We start from the raw sequence: 21882 nt of genomic DNA on the forward strand, positions 1-21882 counted from the left end.
AAGGGACAGGGCGGAGAGAGAGCCATGGGGCCAGACGGACAATGAATGAGAAATCAAGAGTGAGAATGAAATACAGGGCAAGAGGCACGCTCGCACACACACACAGACAGAGGCCTTATTGTGTTTTAATGCAGTTTAATGGGGCCCATTCTCCAGGCTTTGGGGGAGAGCGACCAATTCATTACTATGCTGTACACACCATCTTTCAGAGCTGAGGCAAGGAATTGAGAGAGAGACAGCAAGGGCAAGATAGAGAGAGAGAAAGAGAGAGAGAGAGAGAGAGAGAGAGAGAGAGAGAGAGAGAGAGAGGGGGAGGGGGGGAATCCGTTTTTTTTCTCCCAACCTTGACTTATACCGCTCTTTTTCTCATTTGGCCTTTATTACTCAGCCAAGGCTCTTCATGTCTCTGCTTGAAGGACCATACTGGTGTTTCTGCATGTTTTATCTAGCATACTACAAATTAGGTATTCCTTCCATTACTTCTGATCCATTTTCTAAAGAACACCATAGCACTAAGTTTTGCATAGGCTTTGCATTCTAATGGGGCTCTTTGGCTTCACGACTCATCTTTGCATGTCTGAGCACTGAATATTTGCACTCACACGCTCATATCTTTCGGAACTGGCCCTTAGTAATGTCTGTACGTCGTCCACTACTCATCCATTCTTCTTTAGTTACCAGTATGACAACAATGAAAGCCAAGGTTGGCTCCGTCACACTCCACTTGCCTCTGCCCCCCCCCTGTCCCTGTGTAATCGCCACCAGACATGTTTCATCTGCCTTGGCACTGAGCGTGCTGCTGTCAGCACAGAAAACCCACCTGCATGCCTGGACAGCTATTCTAGCCATTGAAGGTAAACACTGTTGGGATATCTTTCTGTGCTCCCCTCTCATGGTGTTGCATTTGGATGACAGCAGCAGTGAGCAGTATGGTGATTGTTCTCTTGAGTCTCTCTGACCATATACTTGACTCCCCATCATTCCATGCCAGCAGGCAGAGGCCCAGGGTAAAATTGATCAAAACTACAGTTGTGGCGCCATGCCCTTTCTTGCCGACAAACACAGGAAGGCAGTGTCTGAGTAGCAAATGGAGACACTCCAGCTCTTGTTTTACTGCAACAAGCTCTCATCCCAACTCCTCACACACTGCCGCTTTGTCACGCCCCTTGGCATCAATTTAGTTTTTGGCATCAAAAGCACTATAGTTACTCTTGGCGTCACATTAGGCTTAGGCAACAAAATCACTCTAGTTAGGGTAAGGAAAACACTACATTGTTTGGCTTAAAACTACTTTGTTCGTAAAGTGAAAATGAAACTGAACGTTGTGAACACGGGACATGAACGAACAGCTGATTGTATCGTGAAAGTGAAACTCAATGCATGGGACATGAACAGCGGTCTCCTGGATTAAAGCCTTATGTTCCCGTCCGCCCTTAGTTTGCCTTTTTGCTCTTTAAACTATGTCACCACAGTCGCTCCCGGCACGCTTTCTCTGAGCGTTTACTATTGCTGCCGATGGGTTTACATTGTAGTTAATGGAAAGCCCAGTGCATCTCATACTGGTGCTAAAGGGTGCCTTGTGTGGCAGTATCACACACCGTGGGCCATGACAAAGCCTCAAAGTATTTGACGCCCTGGGAATGAGAATGGGCTGTTCATTCTGGTAGCGTAGCGTTGTGTTTCAAGAGGTGGACGTCATGTTGGCCGCTCCTTATTTGCATAAAGTTGAGGTCAAGGCTACTTTATGCAAATCAGGGGCATCCGGCATGACTTCATAATATACGAGAATTTTTTTTCCAAAAGAGCCGCCATGTTGGTTCTGGTTTACAAGCGGTCGTGTCTTGAAGGTAACCGACGGGTTTGGAAACTCTGGCGAGATGGTTGAGGTTAGGCAATGATCTCAAATAGTTAATGTTGGGATAGGTCAACGGGCAGCGAGTCTCGTGAGAGTTTCTGCAAGTTTTTGCCAGATTTTGCAATTTCCAGGTTACCTCCTAGACATGACCTTTGAAAGCTGGAAAACAGCAGCCTACGAGTAAAAGCGTTCGTCCAATTAGGTGCCTAGTGCGTAGTGGCAGCCCATCAAGCGTCCGATGCTGGGAAACGACACTTGTATCCAAAAAAAGCCCCTGTGGACACGTACCATTAGGCTCCAGCACTTCAGCATGGAGTGATGCCAGTCATTGTGGTTTCACCATGGCAGAACATTATGGATGATTAATCGACCCTCTCTGGGCAGTATGTTGCAGGGTGAGGTTTTCACTCTTCTCCTCACCATCAATGTTCAACTATTACTTTTACTCAAACAGCAGACTTCTCTGTATGAACTTGTATGATGGTATGAGCCATACCTGTCTGGGCTGCTTCTGTGTTTCCCTCTCACCGCAATCTCTCTTGAGAGGGATTTGTTAAGTGTCAAGGAAAAATCTATTGGGCAGACGTGCTATTGATGCCTAAAAGGTATTCATTGGTCGTCATGTAAGACTGTCTCTTTGGATTTGGAACACCCCAGAGATCAGTTACTACCGGCAAGAAAGAAAGAAGGCAGACATCTAAAAACAATGGCATGCTGTAGAAAACTGTCAGCAGGAATGTGAACTATACACATTTGTAGAAATGGAGATATTTTACTCCAGTTGGTCATATCTAGTCCTTTAAATGTAAATACTCTAAATATGAAAATCAACATGATTCTTCTTTTTTTACTATTTTTCCGTCTTTCCTAAAATTATCATAAAGCTCAGTGTTGTGGTTGATTATCCAGGTTGAACAGATCAAGGTCAGAGAAATGTTGTACACTTAGTTTCAGAGTGGATTTTCTGTATAGATTACCATACTGAATAGCCATCACATTTTGACTATCCATTAAAATGGTGATTTCTTATTCAGGAGGAATTGAAGTGATGTCTTGCAGTGCTTCCCCAGACTGGGAGTTTGGACTCCCACACATGTCAAAATGTTGAAAATGATATCACCAGGAGCTTGAATCAAAGAGAGTATGAAAACATAAAAAACCTTGAGGCTTTTCATTGCAGCAATTCAAGTTAAAATGCATAAAAAAGAAAGAGAGAAAATAAAAATAGTTCCTTTGGCACAGTTCAACAAATGTTGTATATATTATTCTGTATTTGTTAAGTGGGTCTTGACACAACTGATTACCCAATGTATTTATATTTGGTACAAATATTGACAACAATTCACTTATCTATGTATCAGCAAATCAAGTCATCAACTAATGCGGGCGCACACACACACACCATAATCTCACACAAGCACACAGTTGCACTACAGCTACACATCTTCTTCTTAATGAAACTTTCAACGCTTTAATACACTCTCTGTATACAAATGCTGTGCATATTGCTGCCTCAGGGATACACACTCACAAGCTCTCCCTCGCCTCTCTCACTGTCTTGATCTTCCTTCGACTTACACACTCAGTGCACAAAGCAGTGTACAGGGTGTAATTCAATTAAGCTATGCAGAGTGTGAGAGCTGGCTGGTGGCTTTTATGACCAGTCATTTCACTCATTCATGTAGGGATAGGGGACTTTTTCAAAGTCTAAGAGACAAAGACAACTATGTAACCTCCCTCTTCAAAGCAATATTACTATCACAATATTGTTAGTATCTTTGGCATATTTTCAGCCTCATCTATTGACAATGTCAATATACTAATGAAGTGAAAGAGTAAATGCTTTTAATTGTTTGCTGATAAACAAAGTCAATTTACAGTTCAGACCAACATCTATTAACATGCCTAATTAATTATCACGCTTGATGCAAATAACAAATCACTAATTATGAGCCTAGATTCACCATGCTGTATGCTTGCACATTTCCTTGCTTCATGCTTGCAGTCATAGTTGGTGGCATACGATATAAAGCTAGCATCATTTTATCTTTTTTTATAATCAGCAAATCTCCTGGGAAGACCGAACAATGAATTTATCCAACTCGAGTAGATTTTGAACCCACTGGTCTTTACAACCTCCTTAGTGAAATAATTTGTCACAGCCCATTCGGTTCCATGCTAGCCAGTGACAATTCTGCCTGCAGCAGGACATTCGTATATTATATATTATATTAAAACTGCTTTTAATGTGTTTATGCGTTCAAACACATTTGAAAGATAACCCGCCTGGTGACTTGTTTTGTATTCTGTATATGCTGAGAAAAAAAGCAGACTCCCTCCCGTTAATCACTGGGGATGGGACAGGATTCTGCCGTGAGACAACAGACTTCTAGTGTGTACACTGTTTATGCACATATTTCCGTGCTACAGAAATCCAGCCCACATCTTAATCAGATATATTAGTTGAGGACATCACAGAGCTCCTACGTTTATGCAGTGGGTCCCAAACACTGCTGGAGTCACCTCTTGCACCCTTGTAGCAACACCACTTCAGCAGCATGATTTGATTTTGCACCATCACTACATAATCCCAGCACTGTTTCATGAATTCGTTCAATGGCATGCAGAGAAAACAACATTAAAATTCTTGTGAACGGCTGTATCTCTGACACTGAGTTTGGCCAAACTGCTAGATTTGTTCATCTGCAACACCAAAAATTGGCTTTCCTGAATGCTGTGCAGCATATGTTTGTTTACATCCAGAGCCAAATGTGAAATGTGGCGAGTCACAGATCTGGGGCTTGGCCACTGCTGTCTCTCCCAGCACCATTATACAAATTCACTTGCCGGCAAACTAAAGTTTATCCAGTAGTAGGCTTTTTTTTTTTTTGCCTTTGCATAATCAAAATAAGTTGGTATAAGGCCATGGATGCCTTCAAATTTGCAAAACCCCACTCTCCTCTATCCTTGAACACCTGTAGCTACTGTTTGAATAATCTGGGGGTTTTCTTGCTAACACGTCATGTCATGGCAGTTCACTTTGGTAGGTTGGATGCTATCATTGGGTTGCACTTCTTTGCAACAGAATCACACACTGAAACCAAAGTGACACTTGGAAAAGTCCAGGTAGACTTTATTGTTAATTATTACTTGGCTTTGTTGAATACTTGATTCTGATTGGTCAATCACTACGTTTTACGGTCTGTTATTTATTTATGGCATACTGTTGCTATGTATAACAGACCGTTGCTATGGGTGCAGTTCTGATGTCGGACTCTGGCCTATCCTTATACAATGGTTTGGATGATTTCTTACAAAAAGTTATTCCTCATTTTTCGTGCATTTTTCTACAAATGTTGAGCTAAAGGTGATGCATGTGTCAATTTCCGCTCCAGTCTTTTCAAAATAAACTTTCGTCTTCACAGGAAACAACTTGGTTAGGTTTAGGCAACAAAACTACTTAGTTAGATTTAGGAAAAAATCAACTTAGTTAAGTTTAGGCAACAAAACCACTTAGTTAGGTTTAGGAAAAGATTGACTTAGTTAGGTTTAGGCAACAAAACTACTTAGTTAGGTTTAGGAAAAGATTGACTTAGTTAGGTTTAGGCAACAAAACCACTTAGTTAGGTTTAGGAAAAGATTGACTTAGTTAAGTTTAGGCAACAAAACCACTTAGTTAGGTTTAGGAAAAGATTGACTTAGTTAGGTTTAGGCAACAAAACTACTTAGTTGGGTTTAGGAAAAGATCGACTTGGTTAGGTTTAGGAAACAAATAAGGGTTAATGTACAGCAAGCCGTTCATTGTTGTGTCGGGGTGCAGCATCGCCCTGACGGGGGTTTATTTCACAACATTGACCGGCTCGCTGTAAATTGTTTTGCTTATTACACAGCTACTTACTTAAGAAATCAATAGTTTGACACCAAAATGGTCCTCCAGAGTCCGACATCAGCGCCCGGAGCTGCTTTGCTTTCCATCACTGCTAAATAGTGCACTATATGCACAAAAGTAACTTAAAACTGAGTATGTGCAACTTTAAGTGTTCAGATGTTATTTTATGGTCTGGGATAATGCAACAGTGGTGTCTGTCTGCCTTGGAGAACTTGTGAGCATCAACAGTCTGGGATGTCAGCTTGATGTAGAATCTCTGGGTGCTCAAATGCAAAATGAATTAGGACAGCTGGTAAAGGTGACTGGCATCCTCTGAGGACAGACTACACTCAAACAATCTGTGGGTGCAAAAAAATCCTGCCCCCATTAAGTGCTTGTGGTCTCTGCAGGACATTGATAAAATATTAATGAATTAGTGGCTACGCAGGGTTATTTCACTCAAAATAGAGCGCAGGTTGCCTTTTAAGAAGGTTTACACCGGCCACAATTGTCCCAAAGGAAATTTGTGATAAAATTGTGGCTTGATGGATGCCAAGAACATGCGCATACACACAGAGAAACTAGAGAGCCATTAGTGTTCAACAGACAACACATCAGAACGCTCTAACCACTGTGGTCCCATGATAATACACGACAAACACTCTGTGCATCCTCTTTTCCTCACCTCTTCAGAGTCGCTCTCATCTTCTCCCCTTATCTCTCCTCCTTCATCATCCACTCCTCTCTGCCCCTGTACTTGTTTGCTCCTTTGTCCATCCAGTCATTTCTTCAGGTACTTCTCAGCCCGTGGGCAGCCCTCTTCTCTTGGCTATTCTGCCCAGACTTCTTCTCTCTACCTCAAAGCTCCTAAATCACATTCCCAGCCCTCTTACCAAGAAAACAACACTGTCCAACATTTGCACATCCTTACTACAGTATCTTCTTTGTTCTTTGTTCTTGCAAACGGCCGCTGACAGACTGATCAGTCTCGTATATCTGATTTTTTGCTGGTCAAATTTACATACATGTGCCGCATGATAGTTTTGTGTTGCAAAGACAGCTGCACAGGCAGTAACGTCACAGCCACACACACATCATGTGTGATACGGTTCAGGTAAGTTTACTAGAAAATATCACTGGTTTGGGCAGGCTGGTCAAAAAGTGACAAAGCAGCGTTCAGAGAAAGTTAGGCCTATTAATTTCTTACAGAAACATTGTGTGCAATAGTCCACTTTCCACCTTCTCTCTGTCACACTCTCAAAAAACACCCACACCAAACGCTGCAGCGCTCAGTCCTTGTCTCAGTCCTCGTCTCTGTCCTCAGACCTCCTGACTATTGTGCTACTAAAGAGCATAAAGTGTCGGGGTCAGGTCGCGTTTGGATGGTTGATTAGCATATATTTTTGTGGGTTGGGCGGTGCGGATTGGCTCTCGGGTCGGGTGGTTGCAGGTATTAAAAAAATGTGACCCATGCATCACATAGTGTGGAAGTTTTGATGTAAATGACATTAGGCTACCACTGTAGTCGCTGTTACACGATGTTCTGGATTACAGCGATTACATTACTTTAGTTCATTTCCGTGTATCAGCGCCGTGTCAACACATAGTGGGACGACGGACGCTACAAACTCATCGTGACATCCCTACATTAAAAAAGTAAAACATGTTAGATAAAGTGGGATATAGCCTACTGCAATTCATTTCCAGTTGGATTAAATTTGTGCAGTAACCTGGAACACTTTAATTTTGAGATTTGTTTGTATGAGAAGGAGAGAAGGTACTGTAACTTGGTGCAGTTTTGGAGAGTTATTTAGTAGTCAGTGTTTTATTATTAACATACACAATTGAATTTCAATTTCCCATGGAAGAAAAGTTATTAAAAAGTTTTTGTATATAAAGAAAATCAGAATCAGTGGGTAAGACTTTTAAGAAATCAGAAAATGGAATTGGCAAAGAAAATTGCAATCGGTTATCTCTACCTGTAACCAATCCTTCCAAACTAATTTTCCTCTCCTCACTCCATCTTTTTACAGCTGCAATTTTCACTATGACTTTAACGTTTACAGACTTTTCTCCTCTCTCTTACTCTCCTCTTCTCTTCTGTTCTTAGCTTTCAGGATATCACTGTACTTCATGTCAACTTTGAGCATTTTCTACAGCTTTCTTTCCTCCTCTCCTCCGCTCTCCTGACCCGTTAAGCCCTCTTATGTCACTGCTCCAACCACTGAGATGATGGGATTAGATACCCCTGTCCCATTATTCATGAAGCAAAACTCATGAATTCGCATTTCAAAACCAACTGGCAGTACATGTCAACTTAAACCTCTCTGTCCTTACCTCCCCCCCACTTGTTGTCTCCTCTCTTTATGCCTTGTCATGTCTTTTCTGGCCTACCCTCCTCCTCTCTCTTCTCCACCCATCAATCCTCCTCTCCTGCCTCATTCCTTTGATTTTCTCTTCCTCTATTCTACCCATCTGCTTGTCTTCTTTCGCTTTTCTCGTCTCGGAGCCCCCTCCTCTCACCACTCACCTTCTATAGCCTCTGAACCCTCTGTTATTCTCTTCTATCTTGTCCTTCTTTCTCTTTCTCTCTCTGACTCTCAGAAGACCTTCCAGCTAAAAGGTGTGAAGGAGGAACTAAGTGCTTTCTCCTGTCTATAAACAATGTCCTTTATGCCTGCGTGGCTCCGGGCATGCCTGGCTGTGGGAGGGAAAGAAGGGAAATGTCTGCAGAGATTTATCCATTGCTCAATCTCTTTGTCTCAAATTTTCCCGCACTCTCTTTCCCACCCTGTCACCCTCAAGTGAAAGGATGGCCGGCAGCGGACTTGAGGAAAGAACAATAAAGAGGGTGCAGTGAGACAAGAAACCCTAACAGCCTATAGCTGACAGGGGATGAAGGGACAGAACCAAGCACTTCAGCACATAGTTTAATCAGAGATATATTGAAAGGCCAGGCCTTAAAGTGAAAACGGTAAATATCATTATAATTACTGAATGTGTCAGGGTTTTTTAACTCATGATCTGAGAAATCTGAGTCCTGGAAAGACATTTATGCATGAAAAATCTGTCAAACATGTCAAATGGCTGGTCTAACACACGCAATGCAGTAATAACCACATTACTGGTGAGAATAGCCATTTGTACCTCTCAAAGAAAATGTAACAATTTCCTGAGGATTTCTGGGCTCTAGATTAACGCTGCAGGGTAGGCCTAAGAAATATAGTCAGCAACGGTATAGTATAAAGATATCAAGGTCTGCTTTCACGTTAAAGGGATCTCCTGAGGTCTCCTTCAGGCGTACTGGAGGCTTGGACTTTGAACTGAAGGACTGCCTTAAAAGAATCAAGAAACATAAATAAAAGCAGAAAGAGTAGACATCTAAAGAACAATTTAACAAGTATGTTTGGGTCTTTTGAGTCAAGAAGGCCAAAACTGGAAATGAAACACATAATGCAAAACGATCCAGAACAAAAGAATGGTGCAAATTTTGGATTTTGGACAGATCAAACAAAAAGACTATTTATTTATTCAATAAATGCATTGTCTGAAATTGTGATTTGGAGACTTGTCAGCTCTATCTCCAGTTTTGCTGATCAAGGAGACTTGATGCAATGTGACATCACTTAAATAAAAAGTAGGGCTGTCAATCAGTCAATATTTAATTGCGATTTAATCGCATGATTATCCATAGTTAATCGCGATTAATTGCAAATTTGTATCGGTTCAAATGTACCTTAAAGGGAGATTTGTCAAGTATTATCAGGTATTCTTCTCTTGGAAATCAATTAACAACACTAAACAATGACAACTATCGTCTAGAAATCCTAACAGGTATTGCATTTAGCATAGAAAATATGCTCAAATCATAACATGGCAAACTGCAGCCCAACAGGCAACAACAGCTGTCAGTGTGTCAGTGTGCTGACTTGACTATGACTTGACTGTGACTTGCCTCAAACTGCATGTGATTATCATTAAATGCCTGTAAAGGGGAGACTAGTGATTACCCATAGAACCCATTTACATTCACATATCTTGGGGTCAAGGGTCCACTTTGAAAATGGCCATGCCAGTTTTCCCTCTCCAAAATGTTGCCAAAGTTTTGAGCGTTATTTAGCCTCCTTCGTAAGTATGTATCACATGTATAGATTCCTTAGGTTTCCTAGTTTCATATGATGCCAGTATGTTCATTCTAGCTTTAAAACTGAGCCCGCTACAATCTAAAAATCGAGCTGCGTTAATGCATTAAAAAAAATTAGTGCCGTTAAAATGAATTTGCGTTAATGTTTTATTATCGCATCAACTTTGACAGCCCTAATAAAAAGTTAATATTTATAATATTATAGTAATAGATTAGTAAATTATAATATCTGTGGGGTTCACACGTATATGGGTTTGTGAGTACACCTACTATAGTGTTGAATGTGGTGCTGCTATTTCATTATTAACATCTTCACCCAGAAGGGCACCAAGTGCAGCTGAAAGAGGCAATTTAGCAGTCAAACAGCTCATTTCCCCCAGACATAGTCCCTCTTCACCTTTCCCTCTCCCAATTCTCTTCTCCAAACCACAGAGGGCAAGTCTTATCTTATTTTCTTCTTCTTTTTCTCTAGGCATCTCACTCTCTCTGCCTATCTATCTCTTTATATGCTTGACAAGGCTGGTGGCATTGCATTGGCTCTTCTGAGCATTTATTAAAGTGCTTCTCATAGCTCACTCCTCTCCATGTTCACCTGCTTGACCCTGAAGCATTGTTGTTTGTGTATTCCTGTGTCTGTGTGTGTGTGCACGCACGCAGTTCAGGCATGTGTGCAACCATGCCCTGGAGAACTGCCACTAACGGTTCCAATAATGGCCCAAAAAAACAGGAGAAATACCCTTAATAACCCTCTCATCTCCTGAGCTCTCCTATTTCCTCTCTCTCTCTCACTCTCTCAACCAGGTGATTTACACACGTCACCCATTTGTCAAGGAGAAAGAGAGATTTGAGCTATCGCCATGGTAACTCAATGGTCTGACTGACAGCCTGTCAACTGGGCGTCAACCAACGGCCAAAGTGAAGCCTGTAATCATTTCCCTAGCGATTGATAGGATGGCACAGTGTTAAACTCGTAGGAGAGATAAGATAAGTGAAAGTGAAGTGACTGGCAATACACAGATTTTTTTAAATGTAAGCAACACCTGCAAATGGAAGAAGTTGCATGAGTTTTCTGCCTTGATGCATTTTTGTAAAGCTGCAGCAGGTATTCAAACTAAGGTTGAATTTCAATATAAACTGTAATCATGTTGTAATAAATTAAAGAAATCTCATCAGACATCATGTCCCTCCTCTCTACCTGCTGTTGCACCTCCTTCACCCCATTACTTTTTCATCCCGCTGTTCCTCTGTGTGTGAGTCGGAAGTGGCAGTAAATGGCTTTTAAAAAAAAAATGAAAAGCCAAAATCACGACAATAGAGCTCGAGCTTGTGAGAGAGAAGAGAAAGGAGAGGGAGAGAGACTGAGGTTGGGCTAGTCTGGCATTTTTGGAACAGGAAGTAACTCCGAGCAGACTGCAGATAGACACAATTTCGTGCACAGACACAAAGACACTGACAGGTGCAATGGGGATAAAATTCATAGTCTATAACCTGTTGATTATTTTGTATTTGACTTTTGTAATACAGTCAGCTCTCAAGCCAATAGAACCTTGACTTCAATTGTGCTGAATAAAAGCAGTGAGACCACAAGAGAGCACTTTATATCCAAAAAGCATCAAATCAAGCTTTTTGGCTGCTCTCTGCCTGTGTAGTTTATGATTCTAATAAAACACAAGCATTAGAGTGGGGTAGCTTTCTACTTGCACTGTGTGTGTGTGTGTGTGTGTGTGTGTGTGTTGATGTGTTTGCACTAGCACGGTCACAGTATATCCGCACTGTTTAATAATTTATTGAGTGTTTTATCCAGTGGTCAAATAGCGCTTCACTAAGCCAAATGCTCTTAAGGGAGAGTTACTTTCAATTTTTATCCCCCAGTGAATAAAGTTGTTTGATTCTACTTTGCTGTTGAGTCTGTGTGTGTTTGTGTTTGTTTTCACATCTCTGTGTTGTGGCTTGGCAGATGATCGCATGCATGGAACAATTTAAAAAAACACCATCAAGCTAAATCAGATCATATAATACAATCACAGAAGGTATTCAGATGTTATATGGTTTACAGTATTTAATACACCACTGAGTAGTTGTAATGAAGTTGTACAGTAACTATATGGAGTCAAATGGAAACAATTAAAGGGTCAGACTATACCAAACTGCAGAATTGAAGTGTAATTCAAATTGTATTCACTTATCCAGCAACTATACATGTAAAGCCGTCATCATGCCATTAGAGTCAAACAGCAGAGTAAAGTCGACTGTAGCGCAGATCAACATGAGGCAGGGCAAATATATAAAACAGCTTGATTTGTTGTATTGCTCAATGTTGCAGTAATAAGAAGACATATGTCAGCATGACTTGCATAACGCAACCATGTACAACTAGTGGAATAAAAGCAGCACAGTCAGAGTTACAAACAGACAACTTAATTGTCTGATTTGGTAGTAACTCTTATTGTTTTTTAGTGGATTGTGTCCAACAGAGCAAGGAGGGGAAACAGTGAAATCGGACAGCAATTACAGGGACTATTATGGCTTTACTTGTGCACTGAAATTGATATCACGCTTCCAATGTCTAATGCAGAGTGTTCCACATGATTCAGCGATGTACTATGACTGAAAATCAGCCCGGGAATTTCAGATGGAGACGCCATTCATGAGAGGGGTTTTTGACAGTTTCAACACTAATACAGCCACCGAAACTGCCACCTCAGTATACATACAATATATGTGAAAAGCTGTGGCTGGTCAGAAATTCACTAGAGCGAATCTCTGATGCCCGAGTGCAAGTGAATGCTGCAAGAGATGACGCTGCCAGCTGCCACTCCATTTTCTACCAACCCCGGCAGCCTTAACGTCCAGAAATACAACCTAAGCCGTCCCCAAATGAATGTGGACCATCCCAAATCTTTCTTTTTCTACATTATCATTAGTTAATCATTCAACATGACCTTGAACATAGATCAAACATCAAAAGTGATTATTTTTGTTCATAAATTTATAAATTATCCCAAGCTATACTTTTTATTTTAAAAAGTCCTTTTATGTTTTTTTTTATTTATAATTTGCATGTTCTTTTTGATTTTGATGTTAACGATGCGGCTGAGTTAAATTTAAATATTTTCTATGTACAGCAAGCATCGGCCTGTCGGGGTGTATTTTACAGCAATAGCTGGCCCGCTGTACATTATCCCTTACATAATAACTTGTTTAAGTTAGGCTAAAACTAAAAATTAATTCTGCATCCGATTGTTTGGAAAGTGTGTCGTCACTCCAGGAGGTCTTTCTCACCTGGTCCAACAATTTTTGAATGTGAATTAAAGTTATTGTTTTGTGCATTGAGGGGGGGTGGGTATTCAAAAAAGGAAATGTACTTTTCAGTTGAAGGACAGCACTGCTTTAGAAGAGAAGCCACAACAAAAATAATTTCACGGTGATCTTTTTCCATCTGCAGTGAAGGACTGTCTTTGTGTGTTGAGAGAGAGGAAGCTGGCTGTCAAGCAGCCATACAGACTAATACAAAGACAGAGAGACAGAAAGAGAGAGAGAGGGAGAGAGAGAGAGAGAGAGTGGGCACTGGTCAATGCTCAGTAGGGGCAGGAAGGAAACCTTTCAATAGAGATGCACTTCTGATTTCTATTCAAATGACACTTTTTATCTACTGAACCAATCAACAGACCTACCACCTACTGAGTACACACACACACATGCACGCGTGCGCACACACACAATTCAAAGTTCCAAAAGTCTGGTTGGATCTGGTTTGTCCCCAGCTGTCAGCTGCTGGACCCCATCACACACACACACACGCACAAACAAAATAGCATCATATTGCCTCTTGTAAAATGTCAGTGTTGCCATGGATACGCCCCTCTCACATCCCCAACCCTCTAACGTTTAGTAGGGAGGTTAATTGAATTGCAATCTATCACTGATTAAAGACAAAGATTGAGATAGAAAAAGATTAAGTGGGAAAGAGAGATGAGAAGAAAATGGACGTAAATGTGAAAATGCAGAGTTTATCATCTTTACAATTTAGCCATGACTACTGCAGAGAGGAGGAAGGATACAGCTAGTAGAGAAAGATGAGCAGAGGAATGTCAATGCATCAAGAAAGCCACCGTGTGCTCAGTATTAGTCCTTGTGTGTGTGTGTGTGTGTGTGTGTGTGTGTGTGTGTGTGTGTGTGTGTCTGTGCGTGTGCTTGACTGTGTATCCAATTGTTTGTTAGGCAGTTAGATAAATGGGCAAATGAAGGGAGGATGGCAGCAGAAGGAGGGCTTCCAGGCACTGAGTGATGGAAGGACCTTAGAAAATGAGATGTCTCTGGTCTCTATGGCAGCTAACGAGACTGTTCTGTGCATACACATCAGAGAGCGCACACACAAAGACGCGGAGGACGGACAGAAACATGGAAGTGGGAGGCAAGGAAAGAGAACGGGGCGTAAGGCTAAATAATTTTGGCCCCGGTTTCCATGGCAGCTGATTCCAGTGCCGGTCTGCTTTGTGGGGAAACAGAAAGTGAGGAGGGTCGAGAGGCAGAGAGGAAGGAGAGCCCAGTGACCTAAAGGATGGTTGTGTTGCTTTTTTAGATGGAGGTAATACCATGAGATCAGTATACAGTAGGGATGTCACGGTGAGGAAATTTTCCCACCGGTTAATAAACTTGTGACAACACCGGTGTTACCGATAACACCGGACATTTTACAAGAAAAGACAGTGCTCAATATATATAGAGCGATTACTTTTATCTTTACCGTCAGAGTGTGACAGTGTGTCTTGCCTCTCCGGCCCAGCTTTCGCTGCAAGGCTGCAGGTTTCCACCTGACGCCGCTGTGACGCCCACATCGACTGTGACCACTTTGTCCGCCGCAAGGCGATTGTCTCATTAACGTTATGGTTCCCTTATAGTATTGGGTTTAAATCTGAAATACTGTCATATATGCGCTTCTGCTTTTCGCTTTGACACCAAATCCTCCGCCATTGTCTTATCTGTCAACTCTCTCTTGTCGCATGTGTGAAATCTGACTCCTGCTACTGTGCTGAGAGTCCGTACAGAGCAGACACTTTCACTTTCAGTTTGAAGCGTCCGTTGTCGGACTATGTATTGATAACACGCTGCTGATACGCCAAAATGAACTAAATGGGTTTTATTTCTATCAAAAAAAAGCAAGACGACTGTGGAGGCGGTGGGCAAATACTGTAATCAGTGTATGCCCGGCCACCGTGTAACACCGGTAACATCGGTAACATCGACTACAGCGGCAAGCCTAGTATACAGACGAAGTTGTATACGATGATGTTGATGGCCAGATGGAGGCTGATGTATTACAAAAAAATGAATGAACAAGTCGGTTTACAGTCATGAGAGATCTACATGACTAGAGATGTTTGAACATAAAATGTACCCTAGTTTTAAAATGCCACCACAGTCTGCAGTGTCAAGACAAATCCGCAGCCTGCCTCTTTCCTTTACCAGCCATTTCCCAATGCCTCTTGAGTGTTTTAGTTTGAGTAAAAGGCCTCATGTTGCACAAGAGTGACTCCCCAGCTACAGTTAGAACACAGACTACACACTATAGAGGATACTGGAGCTATTAGAGTCCAATCAGATTGTAGGAAAAGGATGAGAAGAAGGAGGAGAACGTCTGGAATTCCCTGCTACCCTCGCGACCCGGCCCCGGATAAGCAGAAGATAATGAAAAGATGGATGCAGCTTTTTTCCCCTCCCTTTTTTTCCAGCCTGTGCTGAATTAGTTCCTAATTAGAGGAGGTTATTCAAGAGAATGTGAATCTCTGTACTGTTGGACTCTGAGAGAGACGAGCCTGGCATCGAGACATTAGTCCTCGTATAAAGTTTCTAGTCTTAAATCTGTGTGGTCCAGTATACTTGGGCCGAATATCTGAAGTCTCTCCCGATCCAATCAGACTGTCTTGGGAAAATCGGAGGACGCTAAAATGCAGCTAAAAATGCTGCTTTTTATTGTGTGTCCACCGTGTTTAAAGCCTATATTCTGAAGTGCATTGAAAACCTGAGAGTAAACACAAAAACGCTTGTAGACAATTTCCACAAATTAACCAAAAAGTATCATAAAACAACACTTCATTCATGTCATACTTGTGCTCATTTGTTTATCATTGAACAGCCTGAGTGCTGAAAGCAGGAAGGGCTGTTTTTGCCACTTTGTCTACCAACTTTATTGTCTTAATTCCCCCCTCGTACACATAACCAGAACCAGTAAACAGCCCAGCAGAATTCCATTTCCTCAGACTTAACAAGTCTGAATGTGTCCTCTGAGTCATGCCATCGGAGGACACTGAATCCTTGTTGTGTTAATCAAAAGTAAATGAAAAAATGCTGATGAATGATTCATGATGGAGCCTACAGATTCAACAGGGGGAGTTGTTTGAAAATACAGCATTCTTCAAATAAGGATTCAGTTTAGTATAACAGGAGCATCACGACTAGTATTATTGTAAGTGTTGTGTTTTACCTGCATTAAAAATAGTTGATATTAACATTGAACCACTCTTTGTGCTCAACCACTGAGTATCAACAACTCCTATACAGCTTTAAGCAGCGTTAAGCTGTATGAAAGTATGAAACAGCAGAGCTCTAAAATAAACAGTGGCTAGTAAAATCGGTTAAACATCTAGCAAGCTAAAGACACACGTTTTTGTTTTCCTCTCAGGGGTAAGAAGGGAAATACTTGCATCAGGCGGCCAGTGGGATGCTCATGTTGTTTACTGGATATGTAGGCAATTGTTTTCACATTGGCTGTAACAACCTGAAAAAAAATGATTTTCTGTGGGATTGCTTTGGAAATGTTTTACCCCCCAGTAGCTGAGAAATGTTTAATGTAGCTTAAAGCTTTGCATCACAAGTCATTCGTCGTTTTTTTTTTAACTAGGATCATTCAATAGTGAAAAATGGAAACAAAGAACACAAATAGGCCTCTATATTATTCTAGAGTTGACATTTTTCAACAGCCTGACCTGAATATCACCAACAAACCTGTCAGTGATCAATGAACAAACACACACACAGTCACAACAAGGGCAATGGAAGTGCCACGATTCTCCACTATAACGCAGAGATTTAAAACATAGTTTGATCAAAGCCTGAAATAACAAATTTAACGCCATGATCTGCTATTGCTCTATGCAGTTAATCAAATTATATGTCAATAATGCTCAGTGCTATATACAGTATGTATCCAATCCAGTGCTTTGACTTTTCTGCTGACGCTTTTGTTTATATTTGTGTTACAGACTAAGACTCCAACAGAGGAGTGGGTCTTCTAAATCTTTTAAACGGCACATTAATGTTTTATGATCAGGGAAGATCATCTAACATTGAGATATTCTGAGGAAAAATTCTAAATGCCCTGATTCCGAAACTCAAGTCCTTAATTTCTTTGCACTCTGAATGAAAATCCTGCTTCAAAAATAGATGAGGATAGAGAGAGAGAGAGAGAAACATTATATTTATATAAAGAAGATATCCAGAATGAGGAGTGTATGTTCAATTTTAATTAGAAAATTGCTGCCCTTTTAGAATGTGTTTACATTATCACAGTGTACTCATCAATATGACAAAGTCTGATTTAGTTATTCTCGTCACACTCATGCAGTCAAATGTTTCACACACCCTTAAGGCATTTGCTTCATGCTGACTTTAGCACTATACCACATTGTTGCTGTGAATCACAATGAGTTCCACTGTGTCAGGATAGATCAATTGAAAAGACGACACATCTTCTAAATATATTTTCAGTCACTTTAATCCAATGAAACGTTAATTAAGAACTTAAGAAGATGGAACATTTTATCACCACTTTCATACACGTCCCATTTTGCATTAGCAGCCCTCATAATTCATCTTCAACGCTACTGTAGCATTTTTACCACAATATTCTGTACAAGCAAATATTTTTTAGGAAATACATATATATATATATATATATATATATATATATATATAGCAACATTGGGACGGCAGAATGCATACACGCTGGAAATGAAATCTCCTTTATGTCCTTTATGCCACCATTTCCCTTGTTTGTTTGTGAATTGGATTACTGTTTTGTTGCAAATGGAAAAGTTGAACAGCCCATATGCCTCTTGTCATTCTGTAAACTAACATCCCATGTGTGTTTTCTCAACTCTGTGTATAAAGTATCACAGCAATCAATATTCTACAAAAGCAGCACTTACAATGCCTGCCCAGTGTGACCACAAATACAGTGAGAGTTGATTAAAGTGCTGGGATCGCTTCTGATGTGATGTCTTTCACTGAGCATAGAGTCATGTGCTTGGAAATGCTTCAGGGACGTCTCTCACCATCCACTGCTTAAAAACACATTTTTCTGAAGTCCTAGACGAGCCCCTCTGACTCGGTGTTATGTTTGGTGCTGTCTATGGTACTGAATCTTCTCAGCAGCCGTTTACGATACATGTATGACATTTTAAGGAGATAATGATCAAAATAGCATGTAAACAAAGGATGAAGGCTTTACTGTGAGGCTGCAGCTAACAATTATTTTCATAACCAATTAATCTGTTGACCATTTTGTTGGATTAATCAATTAATTTTTTAGTCTGTAAAATAGCTTTATTTGTTTGACTAACAGTCTAAAACCCAAAGACATTTAATTCACAAAGATACAAAACAAAAAAGCAAGACCTTTTTTTGTTCCAAGCTGAAAGCAACAAATGTTTGGCATAATTACTTGATAAACGACTTCAACAAATTGCTAGCAATTTTAAAAATGGGCAGCGTAGTAGCTGGGAGAGACATTAGAAAAAAATCCCAATGCATTGCAAAGATTTTTGTGCTTGATTTAATGCTGAATTTTGAAGCATGCAAGTATAAACATTGAGGGAATTAGTCATATTCTTAGATAAGTCATCCATGTGCCTTCTATCCTTGGGATTCTTTTTTTAGTGTGTTAAATAATAGTAAAACTAAGACTCCCACATTCTACTTTGAGAGATAAAATATAGAAACATCTAACTAACAGGTAGTCATAGATGCTGGCAGGGTCTGTCAAGAGTATGAACGTTTCTATTTACACACCTTCTAGCAAAGATTTTTTTTTTTTGTGCATAAATGCGGCAGTGTGCCCTGTGTGTCAAGACTAAGCTGAGATGAAAAATAAGCTGAGACAACTATTGAGTTCCCTCCCTCCTGTGGTCTCCTCCTGTTCTGCTTTTCCTCGCCCCCCACCTTTCAATAGACTGTTATCCAATTAGATGATTCTCATTGCTTTAATCGATGGAGACATGAACGGGCACACACTGACATGCATACAGACACACACACACACACAGCTTCACCCGTTCCCTATGTCTAGCCAGGTTACTATGGAGATGGGGGATAGGGTGCAGGGAGTGAAATGTGAATATAAGTGACAGGAGCAGATCCACAATTAAGTACCATGCAGGAGGAAGAAAGGGAGGGAGGGAGTGTGATTTAATCCAAGCCCCTTTACACACTCCTGAAACGATTTTGCACACATGCACACTCACACACGCACACGCACACACATGACCCTCAGGGCAGGAATCTCAGTACATTCATTTGGATAAAGCATTTAAATAGATAATTCTCTTTAAAATCTAGTCGGGCGGCTTTATTGTAATACGGCCTGCTCTGCATTGTTAGAGATATGGTTATTGTGATGTGCCATTTTGTATTACTCACTTCAGCATAATGGTGCTTAGAGGATTTTTTTTTCTTTAAAGAACAGAGGGCAGTAGTAATGTAGTGCTGCAGAGATGTAGGCTAGACAAAGATGTTGGGACTCTCTAATCTGGTATCCTCTTTGACTTAGTGTCCTCTCGCTTCAAAGCTAGAAAAGAACCTCTAATTATCGGGTTTATTAATTTCTGTCTCTGTGCCACTGTGCTTTTGTACAAGGATCATGCAAATACTAAGTAAATATTTGGTAAATGTAGCACATTTTACTGGATTTACTGAGGTGCAGAATTTGCGAGGGTCAGGTTGTCAGAAGAAAATCTTGCACCCGTGAGGACAGGTGCAAATTAGTGCAGGTGTATTAAAAAAGGAAGGTTACGGTGAGAAAAAACAAATAAAAATTAAAATTAATTAACATTCAACAGAACTTGTAATGACAGTGTGGGAGGACCAAAAGTCAAACAAAAATAAATTAATTGGTTAAAAAAAAAAAGAGAGAGAGAGGGCGATTTGTAATCATAAATGAACCCAACACTGTATCTGACAAACACAGTAAGGGGTGGGGAGTGGCGGTGGTGTGCTTGTTAAACTTGAAGGAGTTTGTTTCAACAAGTTTAAGTTCATTAAATGTGAACTTCATGTTCAATAAACACGCAAATCACTCTAGGCTAGCAGTTACTCCACTCCAATCCTCCACTCTGAGATGGACCTGCTGCTCTCTCTCCCTCTCATGCTTCCCCACATCAGTTGAAGGGTCTTCATGTAGTGTACTGCTCATTTTTAGAGGCTACATTTTCTTTGGAAGCATTTTAATTAATTATTTAGTTTTTCTTATGTAGCATTATTACATTATGCTTTCGTTTTAGGCTTGATGACTCATCACATGACTGAACTGCACTGACTGAGCTCTGCTTTAAACAGAATGTGTCGAGGAGACTGTCTCAAGTGCTGATTGCATAATGAGCATCTACCTTAGTAAATCTGGGGCTACAGTAATTACACGAGGATTGCCAGTACAAACTGAATCAAAGGCAAGGTGCAAATTATACTTACATGCTTCTCCTTGTACATAAGTCTAGTCCTTAGAGAGGACATGGTTCATGTCATTTAAAGGAGCAGTGTGTAGGATCTGGCGGTATCTAGTAGTGAGCTTGCAGATTGCAACCAACTGAAGCAACTCCCTTGTGCCAAGCATGTAAAAAAACTATGGTGGCCTACACAGAGCCAGTACATAGAGAAGTGTGTGTACGTGGGAAGTGAGTGGTGAAGCAAGAGAGCGAGAGAGAGCGGTGACGACGGCAGCGAGTAACGTTATGGACTCCAGCCCAAGGAGGAATAGTTAACAGTTAACCGTGTTTGGTTTGTCTGTTCTGGGCTACTGTAGAAACATGGCGGTGCAACATGGTGGACTCTGTGGAGAGGGGACCCGCTCCCTATGTAGATATAAACTGCTCATTCTAAGCAAACAAAAACACAACAATTCTTATTTTTAGGTGATTATACTCTAAAGAAAACATAGTTATTAATATTATATTCCATGTCTGCCAATAGATCCCCCTTATTATAACAAAGTGATCCTTTAAGTGCCAGGACATTTATGATTTCTCTACCTACACTTTTAACACTGGCTGCAGTATATTGCATGTCTTGTCTCATGAGTAGAATCTAAGCTAGTTAAATGTAGCTGTAATATCTGTTATTATTTCAGTAAGGGATAATTTACAGCGAGCCGGTCATTGTTGTGAAATAAACTCCGACAGGGGCAATCTTGCATCGCCCTGAAGGGGATTATTTGACAACAATGACCCGCTAGCTGTACATTATTCCACTTATTACACGGCTACTTACTTAAAAAATCAATAATTTGACACAAAAACAGTCTGCCAGAGTCCAAAATCAGAATTGCGCCCATAGCAACGGTCTGTTATACATAGCAACGGTCTGCTATAATGAAATAACAGATCGTGGAACGCCGTGATTGACCAATCAGAATCGAGTATTCAACAGAGCTGTGTAATAATAATTTCTAACTACTGCACTTGCTGTAATTTCAACACACACAAAGGAAAAAGAGTCAGTGAAGCTGTAAGATCAGAGAGTATTATTAAATTGATGTAACCTATTTTTTCTGCATAAAATGGCACCTAGCAAAGCATCTGACCATAATACATGCGAGACAGACAGAGACAAAGACAATTGATTTGCCAGCCAGGTTACCAGTTAGCGAGACAAATACACAGATAGACAGGCAGATAGGGAGACAGGCAATCAATTCATCAGCCAGCTAACTACACAACCAGACGGGCAAACAGAAAGACTGGCAGG

The 21882-nt window shown here is 40.7% G+C and overlaps 1 protein-coding gene and 1 long non-coding RNA gene across 6 annotated transcripts in view; one reads left to right on the plus strand and one right to left on the minus strand.

Annotated features, from left to right (window-relative positions):
- Positions 1–21882, minus strand: part of grid2 (glutamate receptor, ionotropic, delta 2) — a 560240-nt gene that overhangs the window by 436337 nt on the left and 102021 nt on the right. The window lies entirely within an intron of this gene.
- Positions 1264–11232, plus strand: LOC119493049. The gene is made up of 4 exons (XR_005207897.1): positions 1264–1274; positions 1687–1694; positions 5650–5651; positions 10226–11232. It is a non-coding gene; the product is annotated as an uncharacterized LOC119493049 (long non-coding RNA).

Source organism: Sebastes umbrosus, chromosome 8, assembly GCF_015220745.1.
Source record: "Sebastes umbrosus isolate fSebUmb1 chromosome 8, fSebUmb1.pri, whole genome shotgun sequence".
Lineage (NCBI taxonomy): Eukaryota > Metazoa > Chordata > Actinopteri > Perciformes > Sebastidae > Sebastes > Sebastes umbrosus.